Source organism: Drosophila biarmipes, unplaced genomic scaffold (assembly GCF_025231255.1).
Source record: "Drosophila biarmipes strain raj3 unplaced genomic scaffold, RU_DBia_V1.1 ptg000013l, whole genome shotgun sequence".
Lineage (NCBI taxonomy): Eukaryota > Metazoa > Arthropoda > Insecta > Diptera > Drosophilidae > Drosophila > Drosophila biarmipes.
This window is the reverse complement of record NW_026114532.1, coordinates 2,795,550-2,817,153: the sequence shown is the minus strand read 5'-3', so window position 1 is coordinate 2,817,153 and position 21,604 is coordinate 2,795,550. Positions and strand designations below refer to the sequence as shown.

The 21,604-nt window shown below is 35.0% G+C and overlaps 1 protein-coding gene across 1 annotated transcript in view; it reads left to right on the top strand.

The window, feature by feature from the left end:
- Positions 1–10,023: 10,023 nt before the first annotated feature.
- Positions 10,024–21,604, top strand: part of LOC108033099 (Krueppel homolog 1) — a 28,648-nt gene continuing 17,067 nt past the window's right edge. Inside the window, exon 1 of the mRNA XM_017107309.3 lies at positions 10,024–10,976. The gene's annotated coding sequence lies outside the window, so the exon portion shown is untranslated. The remainder of the gene's footprint in view (positions 10,977–21,604) is intronic.

Here is a 21,604-nt window from a genome sequence, read left to right as displayed (position 1 = left end):
ATTACACAGTAATGTGTTTAATAATAATAATATAATATATATAAAAACAACATAGTAATTCTTTTTATTTATTGTTGAAGGTGTTATCGGACCACAGACATCGGAATGTTTTACAAATAATGACCTATTTTTGTGATCTTTATTTTTAACCTTTTCAAAACGAAGCCGAGTTTGTTTTCCTTTTATGCAGGCTTCGCATAAATCATTAACTGGATTAACATTAGTAAGCAAATTAGTGTCTTCAAATAAATTGTGGTTTTTAATTTCAAGAAATTTTCCCTGACTTATATGCCCTAATCCTCATGCCATTTGTTATAATTTATTTTACTTGATACAAATTAATGATCAAGTAATCTATTTTTGACGAAAGCCAAAGTCAAAATATTTTCTGCGAGCGTTTCGATGGCGGTAATGACGCCGTCATACGAAACAGGTAGAGAAAGCAAAAGATGGCCAGATGCAGAAAGTTCCGTTATTAGATCATCTAATATATTAAAATGGTTTATCAAATCCATATCGCCTTTCAATTTTAGTTGCAATCATTTGTGACAAAACTTTTTTGTATTTTTGGCCTATTTCTTTAAATTTTCCACTCATCATTTTTTAAACTGCATTTTCTAAGTAACTTCACCACCAGTTTCATCAATTACTTTAATCGAATCATTTTCGCTTATAAGCGCTCTAACTCGAAATTTCCAAATCACATATTTTTCACCGTCGAACGGCTTTATATTTCATTTTGATTTTTCCATGATAATAAATGTAAATCGCAAGGTAAACTTATCTTCGATGGGGATCTGGGCCCATTACCTGTAGAAAATCTGTAGAAAACAGACCAATCCGCAGAGCCTTTAGATAGTGCCTTGATTTCTCGTTTTGTATATTTCCAGTAGGAACAAATAAAGAAAACACTTTGTTGCCGATATTTTAATTTATAGCAGACACACGTGTTTATTGTTCAAGGAACCAAGTAGAAAGAGGACGAAAAGTATAAAAGAAATAGTAAGTATAATCCAGAAATGACAAAAATATCGATATTCGATATGTATATACTGTTTTCGCCTTTAATGATTTGATATTTCCACAATGTAAGTCTTAATGAGTGCAATGTGCTTATGTGTCACATGCACGTGCACTTGCACATGCACATATGCAACAATAAATTATAATTTTCGTATTCCCACTCCACGTTATTTCAATTGTAATAACTAAATACTTTCTCTTTTGTAGTTGTGGCAAATGAAAATAAATATTTTAAAGGAACGGATGACACAGAAAGGAGAATTTTGAGGAACCGCAAATCCACTTTGTATAAAACTTGAAAATATATTTGTTAATTTGTTTAAAATTTGTGCGATGTATCGATTGAAAAAAAATGAAAATTTCGATGTTATAAAACTTTTTATTATAAAACTTCGATGTTTCAAATCTCGATGTTTTCAAACCTCTAATCCAGATGCATTCCTGAACGGGAATTTGGGAGCACATTAAAAAAATATCACAAAACGACAAGCATGAAAGGTGCGGGTTAGAGGCGGGGTCATCTGGGTGTATTTTAATAGTGCATCTAGATGCATGCCCGAAAGGAAACATCGAGTGATGCTCACAGGTATTTGATTTTTGAAAGAGCATAGGTGCATTCGAGGGTACAGATTACAGGTGCAATAAAAAAGAGTGCGTACAGAATGTGTTTAATTAGCCGGCTGACGTAAAAAAAAGTATTAAAAATTTACTTATAAACATACACACACACATTTTTACTTATGTACATATGTATGAGCAGTTCCATGTGTTTTCTTCGCTTTTCGTAAAGTGAATCTGTATTTAATTGGTAGCTATAAAAGAAATATAGTGTATTGATTTAAAAATATCGTTTTCAAATTTTGATAATACCAAAAATGATAAATTAATAATATTAATATCCTTTCTACTAACGTTCTAACAACGTTAGCAACCACGGCTCCACAATAAAAAACATTTTAAACAAGAAAAAACGCTATAGTCGATACCATTACTCAGTGAAGTGCGAAAGGGAAGATGAAGATATGCTTCCAACATACCAGTCTCCGATCAGCTTTCTTTGGCTTATGAATTCATATTCGTGCGCCGAGTGCAAAGCTGAAGTAATAGCTGAACAACTTCGTTGTGAGGCTCCCTCTCGGAGATTCTGGCTTAGCATTACCCGGATTACTTCTCTTTAATAACGCGCCCTGTCACGATTTAGGAGTTCGGCCTATGTTCTCTAGCAATTTGCGCTCTTCCAACCCATGCGTTATGAATCTTCTTCCCAATTGTATCCGCACTACAACGTTGCTAAAGATTCTGTGTAATCCCCATGCGTTAAGGATCATCATATTTTTATTCGCACTACAATGTTGCTGAAGATTCTATGTAAGCCCCATATACGACTCTGAGGTTTTGTTACGCGCAGAAGACATTAAATTATTGAAGTCTGTCAACTCAACTTCGGATTGCACACTCCTCCAAAATGATTTAAAAAGACTAGGCAATTGGTGCTTCCGGCATTAAACATTGATCTCTCAAAATGTTTTTTAGTTAGCTACAACAAGCGAATAAATAATTTAATCTGCTCGTATTCTTTTAACACTCTCCTACTTGCCTCAAAAAAAGAGTGCGTCGACATGGAAATGGTTTTCGATTCTAAATTTATGCAACACTTTTCTCTGACCAATATATCAACCCTAGCTTATTTTCTCCTTTTGTTCGTTCCAAATTATAATACGCAGCATTTTTTTGGAACCCGACTGGAGTCGCCCATATTCGTCGCGTTAAGCGAGTGCAAAGTCTCAATTTCACCGATCCGGTTCCTTCATATATTGCTTAATGTCGTCTTGTGCATCTGTCCTCACTTCAAGATCAAAAATACCAAATCACGTTGCTCTTATACTGAACAAAATTAGTTTCCCCATTTTATTAAACAGTATTAATCTATCTTTACAGAGTAGGACTCTAAGAACAATTGGACCTTTCTTTCTTTCTATTCAGAGAAAACCACGCCTTAAATTAAATAGCTTATCGCATAGCATGCGATTCGACCCAATCGCGTCTAGGAATACCAATAAAAAAAAACCTTGCTGATGTGTTTAAGCAGAAAGTTACGGATTTGTTATCTGTTGGCGAAATAAATAAATGTGTATTTTTCACTAACACATCTATAGCGCCATCTTCGTATCCTTGACCTTAGAGCCTTGGTGCCGTATTGGCTAATTTACTGTGATGTGGAATCTCAGTTGACTTGACAAAACATTGATCATATTTGATTGTAACTTTTAAATGAATCGTCCTATCACTAACGGAGTCGACCGAGCCATGTTTGTCTGCCCATGTGAACGCTATGTTTATTAAACGAATGTGCCACGCCCTCTGTGGCTATGTTAACGGTCTTTATCTGTCCTTACTCATTTGGACAATGGCCCCATCGTATACCATTTAGCCTTAACGTGCAGCATAGCTCCACTAAGTTAACGTGGGTTGCTTCCAACATTATTTCGAGGATCTGTCAGAGACAAACAATAGAGTCCTGCGACGGGAAGCCGTGAGCTCGGGGAGAAAGATGTTTAAAGCCCACTGTGCATTGCCCGACAGCAGGACCTGGCGCGAAGGACGAGAGGCAGATTGATTTGTGATTTTTATAGGAGTTTTCCGGGAGAGCCCTGCGATTACCAGCGAGATCCCGGAAAAGAAACTGTCAGAAACCCCAAGTGCCAAAGAAATGGCAAGAAAGGGGCGTTGTTTTAGATAGGCTAGCGATTCAGCAAGTCCCGTAACGGTTGTCCAAGAAATGCACAGTAAAAAACAGAGCAGAGGACATTGTCAACCACGCAGAAGTCGTTAAGGAGCGCAGGAAAATCACAAACGTCAATCAAAGGTCCAAAAGGCCGATCCCTTAGCAAGTCTATGGCAGCACAAGCGGCCACGAGTCAATGCGAGCAGGTGCGGGTAACACAGGAATATACGAATTTTGAGCCAACTCGTCAACAAGCGAGCAATATCATCAGCCAGTGGAATCAGCCAGTGGAATCAGCGCGTGGCGACACCGAGGCCGGCCAAGGAACCTACCCATTGTAATACATAGAACGAGAATAATCACAGTTGTGTGTTGCTTATACCTACATATCTACGGGGCAGTCACTTTAGAAATTTGGCGGGAGGAACACACAACCTTCTGATCTATCCGCACGAATCTCGTAGTGAGCAGACCACAAAAATCAGTTTGATACAATGCTAGCCATAAGAGAGAGAGGGAGAGGCAATAGACGGCTAACGCTGATGACCTAAGTAAATAACGAACAAAATACCGGATTTCTTCAGTGATTTTGGATGATTGCTAGTTAGCCGCTCCGCAAAGAACAACAAATCAAAGCATAGTCAAAAACCACATAAACGCATACAGGAAGAAATAGTCTAGTCCGAATTGTCGACGATCGGCCAGTATTATTTTGATTGAGCTTTTATTTTTAATGTTTAAATATTTGTAAACATGAGGCCCAGAGGCAAGGAGGATGCCGAGGGAAACTTTACTCACTACTCTGTTGAAAATAATTATTTCCCAATTTGTTTAAGTTTAAATATATTGTAAGCAATAATATTGAATTTTAAAATTGAATTTTGTAGGCCTGCAACGCAAAGCAGCGATCCAGTGAAAGTGGAGAGGCCCATTGGCAAGGTGGATGCCGAGCGAAACGTTACTCACTACTCTGTTGAAAATAATTATAATTATAATTTTGATTTTTTTTTTATATTTGTCAGCCTGGAAGGCAAAGGAGCCATAAGTGAAAGAGAAGAAGCCCAAAGCAGCCCAAGAAGGCAAGGAGGATGCCGAGAGACACTTCACTTACTACTCTGACCTTTATGTTATACTAATACTCATTCAAATATATGAGAATAAGAAGTAAAATAAGGTGACGAAGCTTTAAACAAATAGTTAACATAATTAACAAGGAAAAACGCTATGGTCGAGGCACTCGACATGTAAATGTAAAAAAATGTTTCTGGCATGAAAACTGTGGCCACGTTAGAGAGGGCGCGGCGCATTTTTTTTTTAAGTCAATCGACAGGTAAGATGAGACAAATAAATTTTAATTAAAATTGTTGTTGTGTCATATAAACTGTAGGCGCTGAAACAAACTTGCGCTGCGCAGAAAGCCCAGGGAATTTACATCAACACCAAATCAGACTCTTCTAGCTATTATAGTTTCCGAGATCTCAGCGTTAATACAGACAGGTGGACAGACGGACATGGCTAGGTCGACTCGGTTAGCGATCCTGATCAAGAATACATATTCTTTTTACTTTACGAGTAACGGTTATAATAATATGATCTTTTTCAAACAAAATCTTCAGGGGCAGAAGCCAAAGGGGTTGCGGTAAAAGCATGCATAATTCACCATATCAACCCCTATTCCGTACATGTGCAATATGGGCAAAGACCATTGCACGTCCTCTTAATGTCGTCGAAAGCCGTTGCTCGGCCGCCACGCGAACATTTGTTCGGATTCTGCCGATGTAGACTTGGCGGCTCGCGTCGCCCTCTTTGCAAGTTGCCAGACCTTCTGGGGTTGGGCTACAAGTTTCTGTTGCGCTGGTCGTTGTCAAAAAAGGATTAAGTATTGCACAGTCTGAACCCCTCTCCAAATCTGTGAGCAGCGCAGGAAATAAGTTCAGAGCTTTTTCGCCGCCTTAAGTTTTGTGCTCTTTCTCGGGATCTTCTTAATTCTCAAACTTCGTTGTTTATTTACACGCCATTACATTAAATATTTTTGTTTCGACGTTTCGCAGGTCAATACACTCTTTGTCAAAAACAAATTATTTGTATATACAAAGCACATGTGTTTGTACAATGTACATATGAAAATCAACAGTCCGAACGCAATACAATGATATTTTCTCTTTCATTCGTGTAAGTAATTTTTACGGTGCAGCTTGTTTACGTGGATTTGCCGACCGCAGCAAGGGTAAATGTCCAATTTATCTGGCATTTAATGTAACTAGTAAATCAGAATAGATTTTTTACTTGGTTTCATGTATTATGATACTATAGACCTAAGAAAACTATCATAAAAAAAGTGGAAGTGTCTGAACCACAGCCACTTCTCCCGTCCCCGAAAAAAACGAAAAAAATTGAATATTACAGGCATTTTTAAAACTACAACTATTAAATTTAACCACCAATATGTGCTTAGAATATTATTATTTTTTGTCACTCCCCTTACACTTCAAAAAATTATTAAAATTTAAAATTATTAGAAATTATTATATTGATAGAACAAATTTATTATTACATTTTTTATTAATTTTTTTTTTCATTTCAATGAACAAATTGACTGGAATCTTTAAATTTACCATCTTTTGCATTATCATTAAGGTATTCAGCATACCTTTTGTTCCTTACGCCGACCCTTCTTGCTCTTACATACAGCAAACAAATCGATGTTAGAACAAGGAAAAACGCTATCCTCGACTATCAGATACCAGTTTCTCAGCTTGAGGGAGAAAAATAAAAATAGAAATATATATGTATAAGCAGCAAAGAAATATTCTAAAGCGCCATCTACCGGCTTTTTTGGTATATGTTATACATATGGGCGGCAGATAGTTTTAACGTTTTAGCCATTTGGGGGCGTCAGATTGGCCATGGCAATCATTTTGTAGATCAATCAAAAGCTTTGACCGATACAAATACATTTAAGGAAAAAAAAATTCTGGCATGACAACTGTGGCCACCTCAGTTTTGTGCGGTGTGCACATTTTTTCAGTCGTTAGGTATTGATGAGACAAATACATTTCAGTTAAAATTTTTGTATGGCCCGTCCGTCCGTATGAACGCTGAGATCTCGGAAGCTATAAACGCTTGAACAGTCAAACTTGGCATGAAGATTTCTTGGGGTCCTACGCAGCGCAAGTTTGTTTCAGCGGGGTGCCACGCCCACTCTAACGCCCACAATCCTCGAAAATCTGTAGCGCCTACAGTTTTAAAATAGAGAAAAAAATTTTAACTGATATTTATTTGTCTGATCAATATCTATCGATTGACCCAAAAAAAATGCGCCACGCCTACTTTAACGCACACCAACTGCCCAAAACTGGCCACAGTTGTCATGCTAGACATTTTTTGGTGTTTGCTAAAATTTATTTGTTTCATTAAAACCTTTCGATTGACCTTAAAAAATGTTTGTTACACCCACTTGTGCGCTCCCAAATGGCTTAAACGCTTACAATTTTCTGTCTGTCGAGTCACTCGAATATAGCGTTCTTCCTTGTTTAACATACAACCTCCTAGGCTTGGAAATAACATTTTTAATTAATTCTAAATATTGAATTTAATTTTATTTAAATCGGACGACTATATATTCTAGTTGTCATGATATATTTTTTGATATATTATTCTATAATATTGGGAATATAATTCTTTATATTTTTAAGAATTCGAATTAAAATTATTAAAAATCGGACAACTATAAATTATAGTGTTCGAAGAACGGTCAGAGAAATAATGAACAAATTTTTTTTAAATCCCTGAAGCCAGCAACAATTCTTAATAATTTCACATGGTGTTACTAACGTTTTATTATTTCTTAAGGGTTATTTCTTATAATTATTATTTCTTGAAGGGTATACAATCATGTTGAAGCTTACTCCATTTTTGTTTGAATAAAAAGTCAGGTAAGTGCTACCTTAAGTGCAAGATGTGCGTTGATCCACGTTTAAAATACGTATCTTTTTGAGATTATTTATGGGCTTTACAAAATAACTTTAGTAATTCTGGTTCCGTTACCCGAAGGTGGCATAATAAAATGTTTTGTCCCAATAAAAATGTATTTTTTACCCACCAATTTTCCGATCGTTCGTATGGCAGCTATATGATATAGTCGTCCGAATTTGATAAAATTTAATTCGAAATTCTGAACTCAGAATCTGTCTGCCGCCCACGTACCACATACTAAAATAGCCGGTAGGAGGCGCTAAATAATATTGCTTTGCTGCTTATGTATCTCCATTTCCCTTTTGCTCCCTTAAGCTGAGTAACAAGCACCTCATAGTCGGAGTACTCGACTAAAGCGTTCCTCCTTGTTTCACTTAAATTTAGACACCACCAAAACTTGGTTTCGAACGCATTAACAGCATCTTGGGGCGACGAAAATCTTTCACCAGTTATACCGAAGTAACAGGCGACCACAACGTTCATTCGATTTTGATCGTTTTCGAAAACCAACATGGTCCATGGCTGAATTATTTTGGGCTCATAAACATAGATCCTTGATTAATCATCTGTGACATCTTATCTCACTTATCCACACGACATTTTAAATGAGCGATTTTCGTTGTGGGGAACCAAACGAGAAAAACATTTTTGACGGCCAGGGGTTTATTTTATTATTTAGGTTTTGTTTCGTAGAAGAACATTATACCTGATCACTAATAGAATTTATGTATACGATAATTCTGCTAAACGCACATAATTACTAATCATGATGAAAAATGCATGCATAATTTTCTGTAAAAAAGGGGCGTAAGACTACCTTTTTGTTATACATACATGATACATTGCTGCATTCGTGATAAAAAAACATTTTTTATTTAGTTCTGAACTTCAATTTAAACTTTATCAAAATCGGACGATTGTATCATATAGCTGCTATACGAAAGATCGGAAAATTATATATCTGGTGTTTTTTAACATATAACTTTCTCTGTAAAATAACATTTTTTAATGAGTTCTAAATTTCAAATTAAATTTTATCAAAATCGGACAACTATAAAATTTCTATAGAAACGATCGGAAATTTACTGGGAAAACAATATGTAATAAGAAAGGAATTCAGCTATGACAAGCAGAAGTTTGTATACCCTGGCAGTTATAAGAAATAATCAACGTTAGTAACACCATGTTACATTTTTAGAGATTGTTGCTAGCTTCAGTCAGATTAAAAAATTATTTTATTATTTCTCTGGACATTTCCTTCACAACTACATGTTAGAGCAATCCGATTTTTATTAAATATAATTCGGAATTCTTAAAAATTTTAGAAAAAATTTTATCAAAAAACACCGAAGCTATAATTTTTTTATATTATTTTCTTACCAATTTTCCGATCATTCGTATGGCAGATATATGATATAGAAAGAAATAGAAATATGATATAGAAATTCAGAACGAACAAACTAATAAAATTATATGTTAAAAAACATAAAAATTTAATTATAATTATATAATATAATAAAATTATATGTTAAAAAACACAAATTATTTATTGGAAATAATGTTTCCTAATTAGTATTTCGATTTTAATTTTATCAAAATCTGACGACTATATCATATAGGTGCCATAGGAACGATAGAAAATACACTATTGGGAATATCATTTCAATCTAACATATAGCTGCCTTAAAAATTAAATATTTAATAAAAAAAAATATTAATATCATCAATATCAGCGACAATATTTAAAAATTAAACATGGTGTAACAAACATTGATTATTTCTCGTAACTGCAAGGGTGTACAAACTTCGGCTTGCTGAAGTTAACTTCCTGTCTTTGTTGCTAGTGAAACCGATATTTGCTTTTGGGAGAAATTTGGTTGGAACAAGTAATATTTAGTAATAGTCCAACCATTTCTTAAATCTAATCAAAACAGCGAACTTTGCACAGTATATTCTCTTTGTTCGGATGATCTGAAGTTCACGGATACGGTAGCATAGCCGATAAGAATGGAAAGACACAAACCCACCGAGAATTTAATTAAAACGAAAGGTTTTTACGTGTCCAAAAATATCATAATAAAAATGTTATTGAGTAAGTAGAGCGCTGCTACGTTCGTCACTGTCACAGTTGACGTCGCCACCGTTGCAGAGGCAGAGAAAAATATAAAACAACAACTGCGAGGGCGGACCATCATTTATGAGTTCCTAGTGTAGTGTATGTGTGCTTGAAACAGCTGCGTCAAATGCCGGTTCAGGCATACATATACAGTCACTTTCGTTCTGTACTGACTGCGCAGTCGACGCAGCTCCCTTTACCGCTGCGAGCCTTGTTCTCGGCAAATATTTCAGTTCTCGCATTGTATTTCTTGACGACCTGGCAACGGTCGGACGTTCTGCGGGAACTTGGAGCTCGTGTAGTTTTAGAAACATAAATTGCAAATTGCAGAGAACTTCATCGCCATAAATCTTAATTGCCCTAAATGTCGTGAAATTTTTTATTTTCTTACATAAGTGTTATGTTTTATGTACACTCACAACTATCGAAATTAAATAAGTTTTCGAATAGTTCACAAAAGTTTATCTTTATATGAAGTGCAAGAATCAAATGGTTAATATTCACATTTACATCTATGAAAATTAAACAAGTTTGTGGAAAATTAAAAAAAGTAAAACTTTTTAGAACTTTTAGATACATACACTTTCACATACATATGTACAATGTTCATACATAACAACCTAGGTCAATATTGTTTAAAGTGTCGTATGAATATGCGCAAAGATAAAAACAACGATTGCTTGTTGTAATAAACAGCACTCACACGCACACACTCGTGACTAGAAACCTATACATACAAACGAAAAATCGAGAAGGCTGTTAACGAGCGGCTCAGCACTCCAAAACCTATGATTGCCTCCGAGTTTATTACACCAAGATCGCTTACCTAGCGCTATTCAGAAGCTCCATTACTAACAATAACAACAACGAAACGGAAAACAGAAACATATTCCTCCTATAACGGTCTCCGTATATATATAATTAAGCAACGTCAAATGTGAGAGAGAATTTTCGCAAACGCGATTCGAAAACGGGTCTGACGGAGCATCCGTGAAAAATGTTTTAAGAAAACACTTGCCTCTGGTTGATTTGTGTGCTCGGAAGCTCCACTCTCCTAGAACTTACAAAAATCGAAGACACAGCCACAGATATAAAAAGAAAATTATCTTTTTACGGATTTCTTCCATAAAATTTATGGTGAGCTCTTGTACAAATATACTTATGACAATCACTCTTACGCCCTATTATGAATTTCATTTTGTTTCGGTTATTTCGGCGACTAATAAATTACGCAGTTTTCGATTAGAAAATAAAAATAAAGCCTTAAACACAACCTTAATGCAACTTTATCAGATATTAGAATGTTATTCATGATTACTCAAATTTTAATTATCTTAAGAACCCGCTTTTTAAGTCATCACGACAACAGACTATATACCCTGTTTTAGGTATTCTACATTTTTGGTAATGCTTCGATCGATGTTGAAAATTAGTTTCTATTGGTTACTCGTCACAAGATGTTACTAGCATTCGTTAAAACAACACTTTAAGAAACTTACAATTCTTTTGGGCTTATGCTGTATAAAAATATTGCGTATACTTTTTCCATTATTTAGTTCGAAATCTAAAGGTATCTCGTATAAATCTAAATGATTGTGGGCATTGCAAACTTATTTAAAGTAAATCGATAGATTGACATTTCAGTACAATATTTTCTTCTAGCATGAAAACTGTGTTTTGGGCAGTTTGTGGGCGTTAGAGTGGGCATGGTTTAATTTTGTTTAGATAGGTTTGTCAAAGATAGGTATCGACGAGATCAAAACATTTCAATTTTTGGTTTCTACCATAAAAGATGCAGGCTCTAAAGTCTTTCGCAAATTTTAAGCGTTAGGGTGGGCGTGCAAAATTTTTTTTGGCTTTAGCTACATTTTTGACGAAATAAATACAGCTCAGTTTAAGTATTTTATTTATCATAAAAGATACTAGACCTACAGTCTTTCGCGAATGGTAGGCGTTAGGGGGCGTGGCACCCTGCTGAAACAAACTTGTATTGCGCATGAAGCCCAGGAATCTGAATGCCAAGTCCGACTCCACTAGCTGAGATCTCAGCACTCATACGGCCAGATGGTCACTTCCAGATCGACTCGGCTAGTGATCCTGATCAATAATATATATATACTGTTGGTGTGCGGAAACGTTTCCTTCTGCCTGCCATTTGTCGTGGCTGCGTTCCTTCACGTTCCACCTGCTGGCACTTTTTGGAGTTTTTGATCGACCCTTTATAATTATTGTGCTATTAAAATGCATGTATTTCCGCAAGAGAAGCTATGGTATCTGGCTCTGCTTTATGAATGGCGCCGTACCTAAATTATATTTTCATTTTATTCGAATTATACGATATACAGATCTCTGTATCAGTGAAATCTCTTACAACAAAATTTCCGTCGAAAGGAAATTTATTCATTACACAAACCGATTCAAAAATAAATAGACAAATTTAAACCTAACAGTTGGCAGGCTTTAAAAAAAGGTTCCTAAATCAAAACAAATTTACTCTGAAACTGTATAAGCTCTGTAACACCAATGCTTTTGGTTGGTTAGTATTATATTCATGGTCTCCAAAACCATTGACAATTTCTATGACACCCCTGATAAAACCGATAGGTAAACGAACTCTCCGATTATATAACAGGCCTTGTATTTTTGACTTTCGCAATTAGCAGGTGGAAGGCGGAAAATAAATCAAATGATACCAAATTCTTACAGGAAAAGGAAAAACATTTTTGTACAACTTTACAAACTAGGTGGGAGTAATTTTCAATGATTACTAAAAACGTTAAAAAAGCCATAATCATATATTTAAAAATTCGTTAACTGAGTAACGGATATCTTTTATACCCTTGCAGAGGGTATAATGATTTCAGTCAGAAGTTTGCAACGCAGTGAAGGAGACGTTACCGACCCCATAAAGTACACATATTCTTGATCAGCATTACAAGCCGAGTCGCTCTAGCCATGTCCGTCTGTCCGTGCGCCCCACTATAAAAGCTAGAACAGTCAAAATTGGCATGCAGATTCCTGGGCTCCCTAGGCAAGCGCAAGCGGGGTGCCACGCCCACTCTAATGTGTTTTTCCCATCTATACCTATTGACTGGCCTAAAAAATGTAACGCCCTGCCTGCCGCCTATATAACATCTTCTGAAATTGCCGATGGGTGGCGCCCTAAAATATAGCTTTGCTGCTTATATTTTCCCTTTTTCTCCCTTTTCACCCTTAACGCGTATCTGATAGCCGAGGAACTCTACTATAGGGTTCTTCCTTGTTTGACAATTATCTTATAATATTGGGAATACAATTATTTATATTTTTAAGAATTTCGAAGCAAGGTTTTAGGTTTAGGTTCTGAATTTGAACGCTGAGATATCGGAAACTATAAAAAAAAGGAAATTAGGGTTTTATATTTCGATAACTTATGTTCTTTGCTGCTTTTATATCTCCATCTTCTTTTCCTTTTCTTATTTAGCAACTATTGCGTTCTTTTTATACCCTTGAAGAGTGTATAATGAGTTCAGTCAGATGTTTGCAACGCAGTGAAGGAGACGTTTCCGCATAAAGTATATATATTCTTGATCAGCGTCACAAGACGAGTCAGTCTAGCCAAGTCCGTCTGTCCGTCCGTTTCTACGCAAACTAGTCTCTCAGTTTTAAGGCTATCGGGCAGAAACTTTTTCAAAAGTATTCTTTCTATTGCAGGTAGTATATAAGTCGAAACCAGCCGAATCGAACAACTATATCTTATAGCTTTCATAGGAACTATCGGAGAAAAATTTTAAAAAATATATATCTTTGGTGTTTTTTAACATATACCTTTCTAAGCTTTAAAATAACATTTTTTATTTAGTTCTTAATTTCGATTTAAATTTTATCAAAATCGGACGACTATATCATATAGCTGCCATAGGAACAATCGGAAAATTAGTGTTAAAATAATACGGAAAAATTATGTCTTCGGTGATTTTTAACTTATAACCACCTACGCTTGGAAATAACATTTTTTATTTGGTTTTTAATTTCGAATTAAATTTTATCAAAATCGGACGACTACGAACGATCGGAAAATTGGTAGGAAAATAATATGAAACTAATTATAGCTTTGGGGCTTTTTGACATAATGTCTTATAATTTTGGGAATATAAATTTTTATATTTTTAAGAATTTCGAATTCAATTTAATAAAATTAATGATTTTTTTGTATAACTGCAAGGGTATACAAACTTCGGCTTGCCGAAGTTAACTTCCTTTCTTGTTTAGTCTACGTCTTGCTTCGCCTGACATAAACTAAAAACACGAGACAATATTATTTTCTATTTATACGGTAACCAGAAGAAGCAAAAGCTTCCTATAATTTGCCAGAAAAGCGGTATACATATCGTGGGTCCCATATTAAGGTTGTCTGCCTTTAACCTCCTGTTGTACATCCAAATTTTTGTACCATTCTTTAAATAAGAGAGAATACCAACATTTTTCCAATCCCTTAAAACATGTCAAAAAGTCCCATTTCGGTATAGTCACTAAGAGCGAAATTAATACCCTTTACTCGTAGAAAAGAGCCTATACTAGATTTGTCGGAAAGTATGTAGACGGACGGACGGACGGACATGGCTAAATCGACTCGTCTTGTGACGCTGATCAAGAATATATTTATGGGGTCGGAAACGTCTCCTTCACTGCGTTGCAAACTTCTGACTGAAATCATTATAAAAATTAGGCTAATACAGTAATTACGGAAAGATAAGTGCCGAATGTGAAATGATCACAAAGAACGGATAAAATGTGAGCTCAAACTGTTGTTTTTAGCTTAAAAGAGTGCGAGAGAGATATGTATGCAGCACGTCGGCTGTTTCGGGGATGGCACACTATGTATAGATGCCTATAGCTTCTTTAACGAATTGTTCAACCTAAAGAAATTTTGGCATAAAGATTGATGTTAACAAAGGTATGTTCTTGATCAGCATCACTAGATATAGCCATGTCCGTCTGCCCGACCGTTTCTACGCAAACTTGTCTCTCAGTTTTAAAGCTATCGGACAGAAACTTTCCTTAAAGTCTTCTTACTTGTGCAGGTAGTATATAAGTCGGAAGCAGCCGGATCGGACAACTATATCTTATAGCTTTTTTTTTAACATATAACCTCCAACGCTTGGAGGTAACATTTTTTAATTAGTTCTGAATTCCGAATTAAATGTTATCAAAATCGGACGACTATATCATATGGCTGCTATACAAACGATAGGAAAATTGGTGGGAAATTAATATGAATTAGTTATATATTTGGTGTTTTTCAACATATAACCTCCTACGCTTGGAAATTACATTATTTAATTAGTTCTAAACTTCAAATTATTCTACAATATTAGGAAAAAAGATCTTTATATTTTTAAGAATTTCATATTAAAATTATTAAAAATCGGAAAACTGTAACATATAGCTGTCGAAGAAACGTTCAGAGAAATTATTTTTTTTTAATATCACTGAACGTTACTACTTGTTACTAACGTTGATTATTTCGTATAACTGCAAGGGTATACAAACTTCGGCTTGCCGAAGCTAACTTCCTTTCTTGGTTAACATATAACCTCCTTCGCTTGGAAATAACATTAGTTAATTATGTAGTTCTGAATTTCGAATTTACCTTTATCAAAATCGGACGACTATATCATATAGCTTCTATAGGAACGATCGGAAAATATGTGGGAAATAATATGACAAAATTATATATCTAATGTTTGTTAAAATATAACCTCCTACGCTTGAAAATAACACTTGGTTATTAGTTCTGAATTTTAAAGTAATTTGATCAAAATCGGACGACTATATCATAGGAACAATCGGAAAATTGTAGTGAATATGATATTAAACTAATTGTAAAATATTGCATACGTTTTCTTTTTTGGATCTTTGGAGTCCCTTTCAAAAGTTTACCCGGGTCCGAATCGATTCGGTTTGATTATCTTTAAGAAAAGAAACGACTTCGTTCGACCCCATGCGGAGAATAAGCAAAAAAGACAGCATTTAATATAACACTTGGCAATGCTGCATTAAATTGTTTATTATATTAATTTTTAGGTATTCCCAATAACACTTTATTGATTGTTGTTGTTTTTTTACACTCATAAATGTATTTGTCAATGTCTGCTCTGCCATCATAGCTTTCTTTCTTAAGAGGTTTGTTGGCGTTAGATTGAGCGTAGCACCCTGTTGAAACAAACTAACAACTTGCACCTGCATTCCAAATCTAGAAATTCTAGTTGTTATAGTTTCCGAGATTTCAGAGTTCATATGGATAGACGGAGATCGACTCTGCTATTGATCCTGATCTGACCTTTTGTGACCTGACCTTTTATATACTTTCCGACGAATCTACAAGCAACCGGTAATTAAATTTTTATATTTTGTTAAATATGTATGTTTTTAACTACAATTCACCGGTTGGCTCAATTCTGCCTTTTCTCATAGTTACAAATTACGTAAGAATCACTATTTGATCGGTAAAATTGAAAATGTAATTGTTGGGAACGGCTCTAATTTTACCAATCGACTTTTTCTTGTATGTTTCCTTAACAGCTAAAGCTTTTATTTTCAGTTTACTATTTACAAACTCATACGTTTATCGCTCGACTTTAAGTAAAAATCAAAGCTTTGTACGTATGTTCACTGCTGAGCTACTTCAGAAGTCAATTAGCTTGTTTAGAGAAACAGGTAGACTGCTTCGCCAACTGTAGCGTAGTCGAAGGCGGCGACATACATAGCTCGGCTGCACTCTCACACTCCCGCCACAGCGACTCGTGTGGGGCAGTGGCAACGTACGCTATTTTAATCGTTCTCGGGGTTTTTTGAACTTGAACTACACGTGGAGGGCGTGCATGGAATTTTGACTCCGTCGTTGTGTAGCAAAAAACCCAATCTGTCGTAAGGAGGACGTGCTCTAGTCATCCACAATACATTACCGATGAGCGTACTGGCTCGTTCTCTCCACTTCCAATCTCTTATCACAATATCTGCGCTCTCTTCAATGAGTAATCATATTGTTTGCGGTGACTTTTGCAATAGCACCAATAAAAAACCTTGTAGTTGGGGGACTAAGAACAGAACGAAAGAGGTTTCCTGGCTGGGTAATATATAAGCGTACCATAACCATGGTACAATTATACTTAGTTGTACCATGCGGCAAACAATTTGCACACATATAAATATACATATGTACTTATATAAGTAAATACATAGATAAGGTGTCGGCAGCCTTCCTTTAAGCGTTGCTTTAGGGTGTAGTGGGAAGCTTGTCTCGATCTCTGCGACTCAACACTTTCATTGAACAACAGCGGCCGGGACACACAGTGATGAATTCCAGTTGGAAATGACTGCAATCCAGAAGCAGTTATTCGATTATGAAATGGTTTCTCCGAATCTGAAAGATAGAAAGCATTGTGAATAATAATATACAAATTAGTACAATGTATACTGTACAATAAATAATATAAATTTGTTTTTCGATGGTACACCCAGCAAGAAAAATCACCTAAACTGCCCAAAAACAGTCTAGAATTTAGGTAAAATTGGCCTACACCAAGAGCTAAGTTCATATATGGCCTAAAATTTAGGATTCCATGACCTAAAATTTTGGGTCACCAATATGGACACTTTTGGCAGATTTTAGGTAATTGGCTGCTTAGAACAAGAATACGTAGTATCAAAATAATTTTTTTAACCATTAAAAGCATTTTGCCGCAATATAAAATCATATTGGCTTGGCTCAGGGGACAAAAGGTGCGTCCGAAACTCTTTTGTTTTCGCGGTTCAAGTCCTGCAATAAGTACAAAATTGTAACTTTTTACGCAGAGTATGGCCTAAAAATTACCAAAAATATTGTCCTTATTATGTTTACCTTTGTATTAATCCGCCTCTGTGTGTTGGATGAAAACATTAAAAAAAGTGTATTTATTTAGACGAAGTAACAAGCAATCTTTGCAAAAGTCGGAACAGAACATTTGTACGTCGTTGGTGCGTGATCGCCTTGACCCGTAACCTCGTTACGAGGTATTTTTATTTGACCTCAAAAGTTTTTGTTATACCCTTGCATAATTTCACTCAGAAGCTTGCAACGCAGTGAAGGAGTCGTTTACGAACCCATAAAGTATACATTTTTTTGATCAGCAACACAAGACGAGTCGATCTAGCCAAATCCGTCAGTCCGTTTCTACGAAAACCAGTGCCTGAGTTTGGCAGCTTTCAGGATGAAACCTAACAAAAAGTTGCACGTAGTAAACGATAAGTCGGAACGCGCCGGATCAACCAAACGAATCATATAGCTCACATGTGAATGATCAAAAAAATATTTAAACAAGAAAAGAAGTTGATTTCGGCAAGCCGAAGTTTGTATACCCTTGCAGTTAAAAGAAATATTACGTTAGTATCACCGTGTGACATTTTTAAGCATTGTTGCTGGCTTCAGGGATATTAAAAAAAAATATTTCATCACCGTTTTTTGAAATTTCAATTATTTTTGTTTATTTATATTTTCAAGACGACCAAGACGATCATAAATTACCTTTTCATTGATGCCAAAAGTTAAGCGGAGCAAGATCAAGTTACGAGTATCGATTACTTTTATTTTGTGAAAATACTTTTGACCATACTACCTGCAATAGAAAGAAGACTTTAGGTAAAGGTTCAGCCCGACAGCTTTAAAACTGATACTCTAGTTTGCGTAGAAACGGACGGACAGATGCACAGACGGCCAGACCGACAGAAGGACGGACAGACGGACGGACGGACAGACGGACGTGGCTAGAACGTCTCGTCTAGTTATTCTGATCAAGAATATATATACTTTATGGGGTCGTATAATAATTTCATTATTTTTCTGACCGTCGTCCGATTTTTATTAATTTTTTTTCATTATTCTTAAAAAATTAATAATTTATATACCATAATATTATTTATATACCATATATACCCAATATTATAGAAGCTAAAATTTGTTTCATATTATTTTCCCACCCATTTTCCGATCTTTCCTATGACAGCTATATAATAAGTCATCCGATTTTGATAAAATTAAATTCGAATTTTAGAACTAATTAAAAAATGTTATTTCCAAGCGTAGAAGGTTAAACGATAAAAAAAACATTAGGATATAATTTTTTCATATTATTTTACCACCAATTTTTCGATCATTCAGGCAGCCAAATATGTAGACGTCCGATTTTGATAAAATGTATTATGAAATTCAGAACTAATTAAAAAATAGTATTTCCAAGCGCAGGAGGTTATATGTTAAGAAACACCAAAGATATAATTTTTTTAAATTTTTATTTCGATAATTCCTTTGGGAGCTATAAGATATATTTGTCCGATCCGGCTGGTTTCGACTTATGAATATACTACCTGCCATAGAAAAAAGATTTTTGGAAGAGCTTCAGCCAGAGAGACTAGTTTGCGTAGAAACGGGCGGACAGACGGAAACGGATATATATACTTTATGGGGTCGGAAACGTTTTCTTCACTGCGTTGCAAAGTTCAGACTTAAATCTATATACTCTCTGCAAGGGTACAAAAAGAAAGAAGAACGCTATAGTCGAGTGCCTCGACTATCAGATCCTGTTACTCAGTTTAAGGGAGCAAAAGGGATATTGAGATATATTAACAACAAAGTGATATTATAAGGCGCCATCCTCCGGCTATTTCAGTATATGTTATGTGTGCGGCAAACAGTTTTAAGCGTTTAAACCATTTGTGGGCGTTAGAGTGGGCGTGGCAAAATTTTTGTTGGTCAACGGATTAGAATTATTGAGACAAATACATTTTAGCAAAAAAAATTCTAGCTTGATAACTGCGGCCACCACTGTTTTTGGCGGTTGTGCGTAGAATCGGCGTGGCACATTTAAGATAAAATTTGTTTTCTATTATAAAAACTGTAGGCGCAGATTTTCGCAAACTTTGGGCGTTACGGTGCGCAGGTAGCCTAGGAATCTGCATGCCAGGGGTTACTCTCCTTCGATTTTTTTTCGTTTCCGAGATCTCAGTTTCCATACGGACAGACGGGCATGGCTGGATCGACTCGTCTAGTGACGCTGATCAAGAATGATATATTTATACCCTTGCAGAAGGTATAAAAATATCATACTTTAAATGTTTCAGAAATTCGAAGAAAATCATTTATCACTTAAGAACTTTAGAATTATTGATGTCAAAATAATACAACGACCTATCTATGTATTTAAGTATCGGTAAACATAAACAGTACTAAATTAATTCCTGTAAATAATTTGTAGTTTACATACAAGGCTCCCGCCGACCAAATAATTTAATTTCTTTTCTTATATTATATAAGGTAAGTGAAGCGGACTTATCAAAGTTGAAATTTATAAAATTGAGTGAAAAGGTAAATGTGATTGCAAATACATATTTACAGTGTAAAGTGCAAGCTCAAATCAAAAACCAATCTGTGAAATGTATAAGCCCATTTTTTTGGCTTAAGTCTGTGAAATGAAAGAACATTTTTTTTCAAGCGTATTTTTATATAAATATTATGGTTCTTCAAAAATTTGAGTAAGATTTGTAACTATTAACAAACAAATAATAAACCAAACCTAATAATATTAATTCTGTCTTATATATTTCAGAAGCGCCAAAAGGAAGAGGTTTGGACTACTTAATTACTTTTGTGCGACAAAACCAAACATCCAAATTTAGAGAAATAGGCACAAAAAAAACTATCCCCTAAACAATTAAAACTATTTGTGTTCCTAAACTTAAAAAATAAAATAAAAACTAATGAAAGTTTAATCCTGTTTAATGTGTTATTTTTTTAATTATGTATATAGGTACATTCCTAGCTACAGTTTACTGGCGCTTTCAAATATGCAGTCATTTCCGACAATATGTCATTAGCCTGCAGCTATGTTGTCATTTGTCCGAAGGAATTTGTCATTTTTAAAACTGCCTCAGCCGGAAAAAAGTGAAAGTGAAAAAGTGTCCGGAAAACATTTTTTTATTATTTTATTTTTTTTGAACGAAATATTATATACGAGCTGTGTTCAAAAAGTAAGGAGACTTTTTATATTTCGCAGGCTACGTATTTTTGATTATCTATTTTTATTGTGCTGCGAAACACTGAAAACTTGGCCGCAGCTCACGGGGTAAAACAGTTTTGAGTAAAAAACATGATTAGGTATTTTTGCTAGCTTCACTGATATTCAAAAAAAGTTTTTTTTTAAATACTTCCAAATTCTTAAAACTACAAAAAATTATATTTCCAATAGTTTAAAATCAAATTGAAACACAACTTAACGAGGTAAAAATATAGTGATGATCGACGATATAGTTGACCTTCAACAAACAAAAGCTCTGTTATCAACTTTTGTGACGAAAGTAATATAATACTAATATACGATCTACTTAATAAATACACTTTCTAAATTTTTTACATTTGGAACGCTTCATTAAAATTAAACAACTAAGCAATGGCATATTGAAATGCCAAAAGTAAAAATATAGAAAGTAAAATAAAATATTAATGTATTTATATAGTAGATCGTTTATTACATTTTCGTCACAAAAGTCTTTTCCGATTTAGACAGTTAAGGCGTTTTTTAAGTGAGAATATAATTAGGCAAATAGCGGAAGGAATTTATCCCCACCACAACACATTAAATTTTATACATTTTTTACACTTTCACCGCTCTTTCTCCCAAACCAATTGATTTTCTTAAAGTCCTGGTATGCAATTAGTTGTCAATGTCAAAAAAAACCAAAGCTTTATTTTG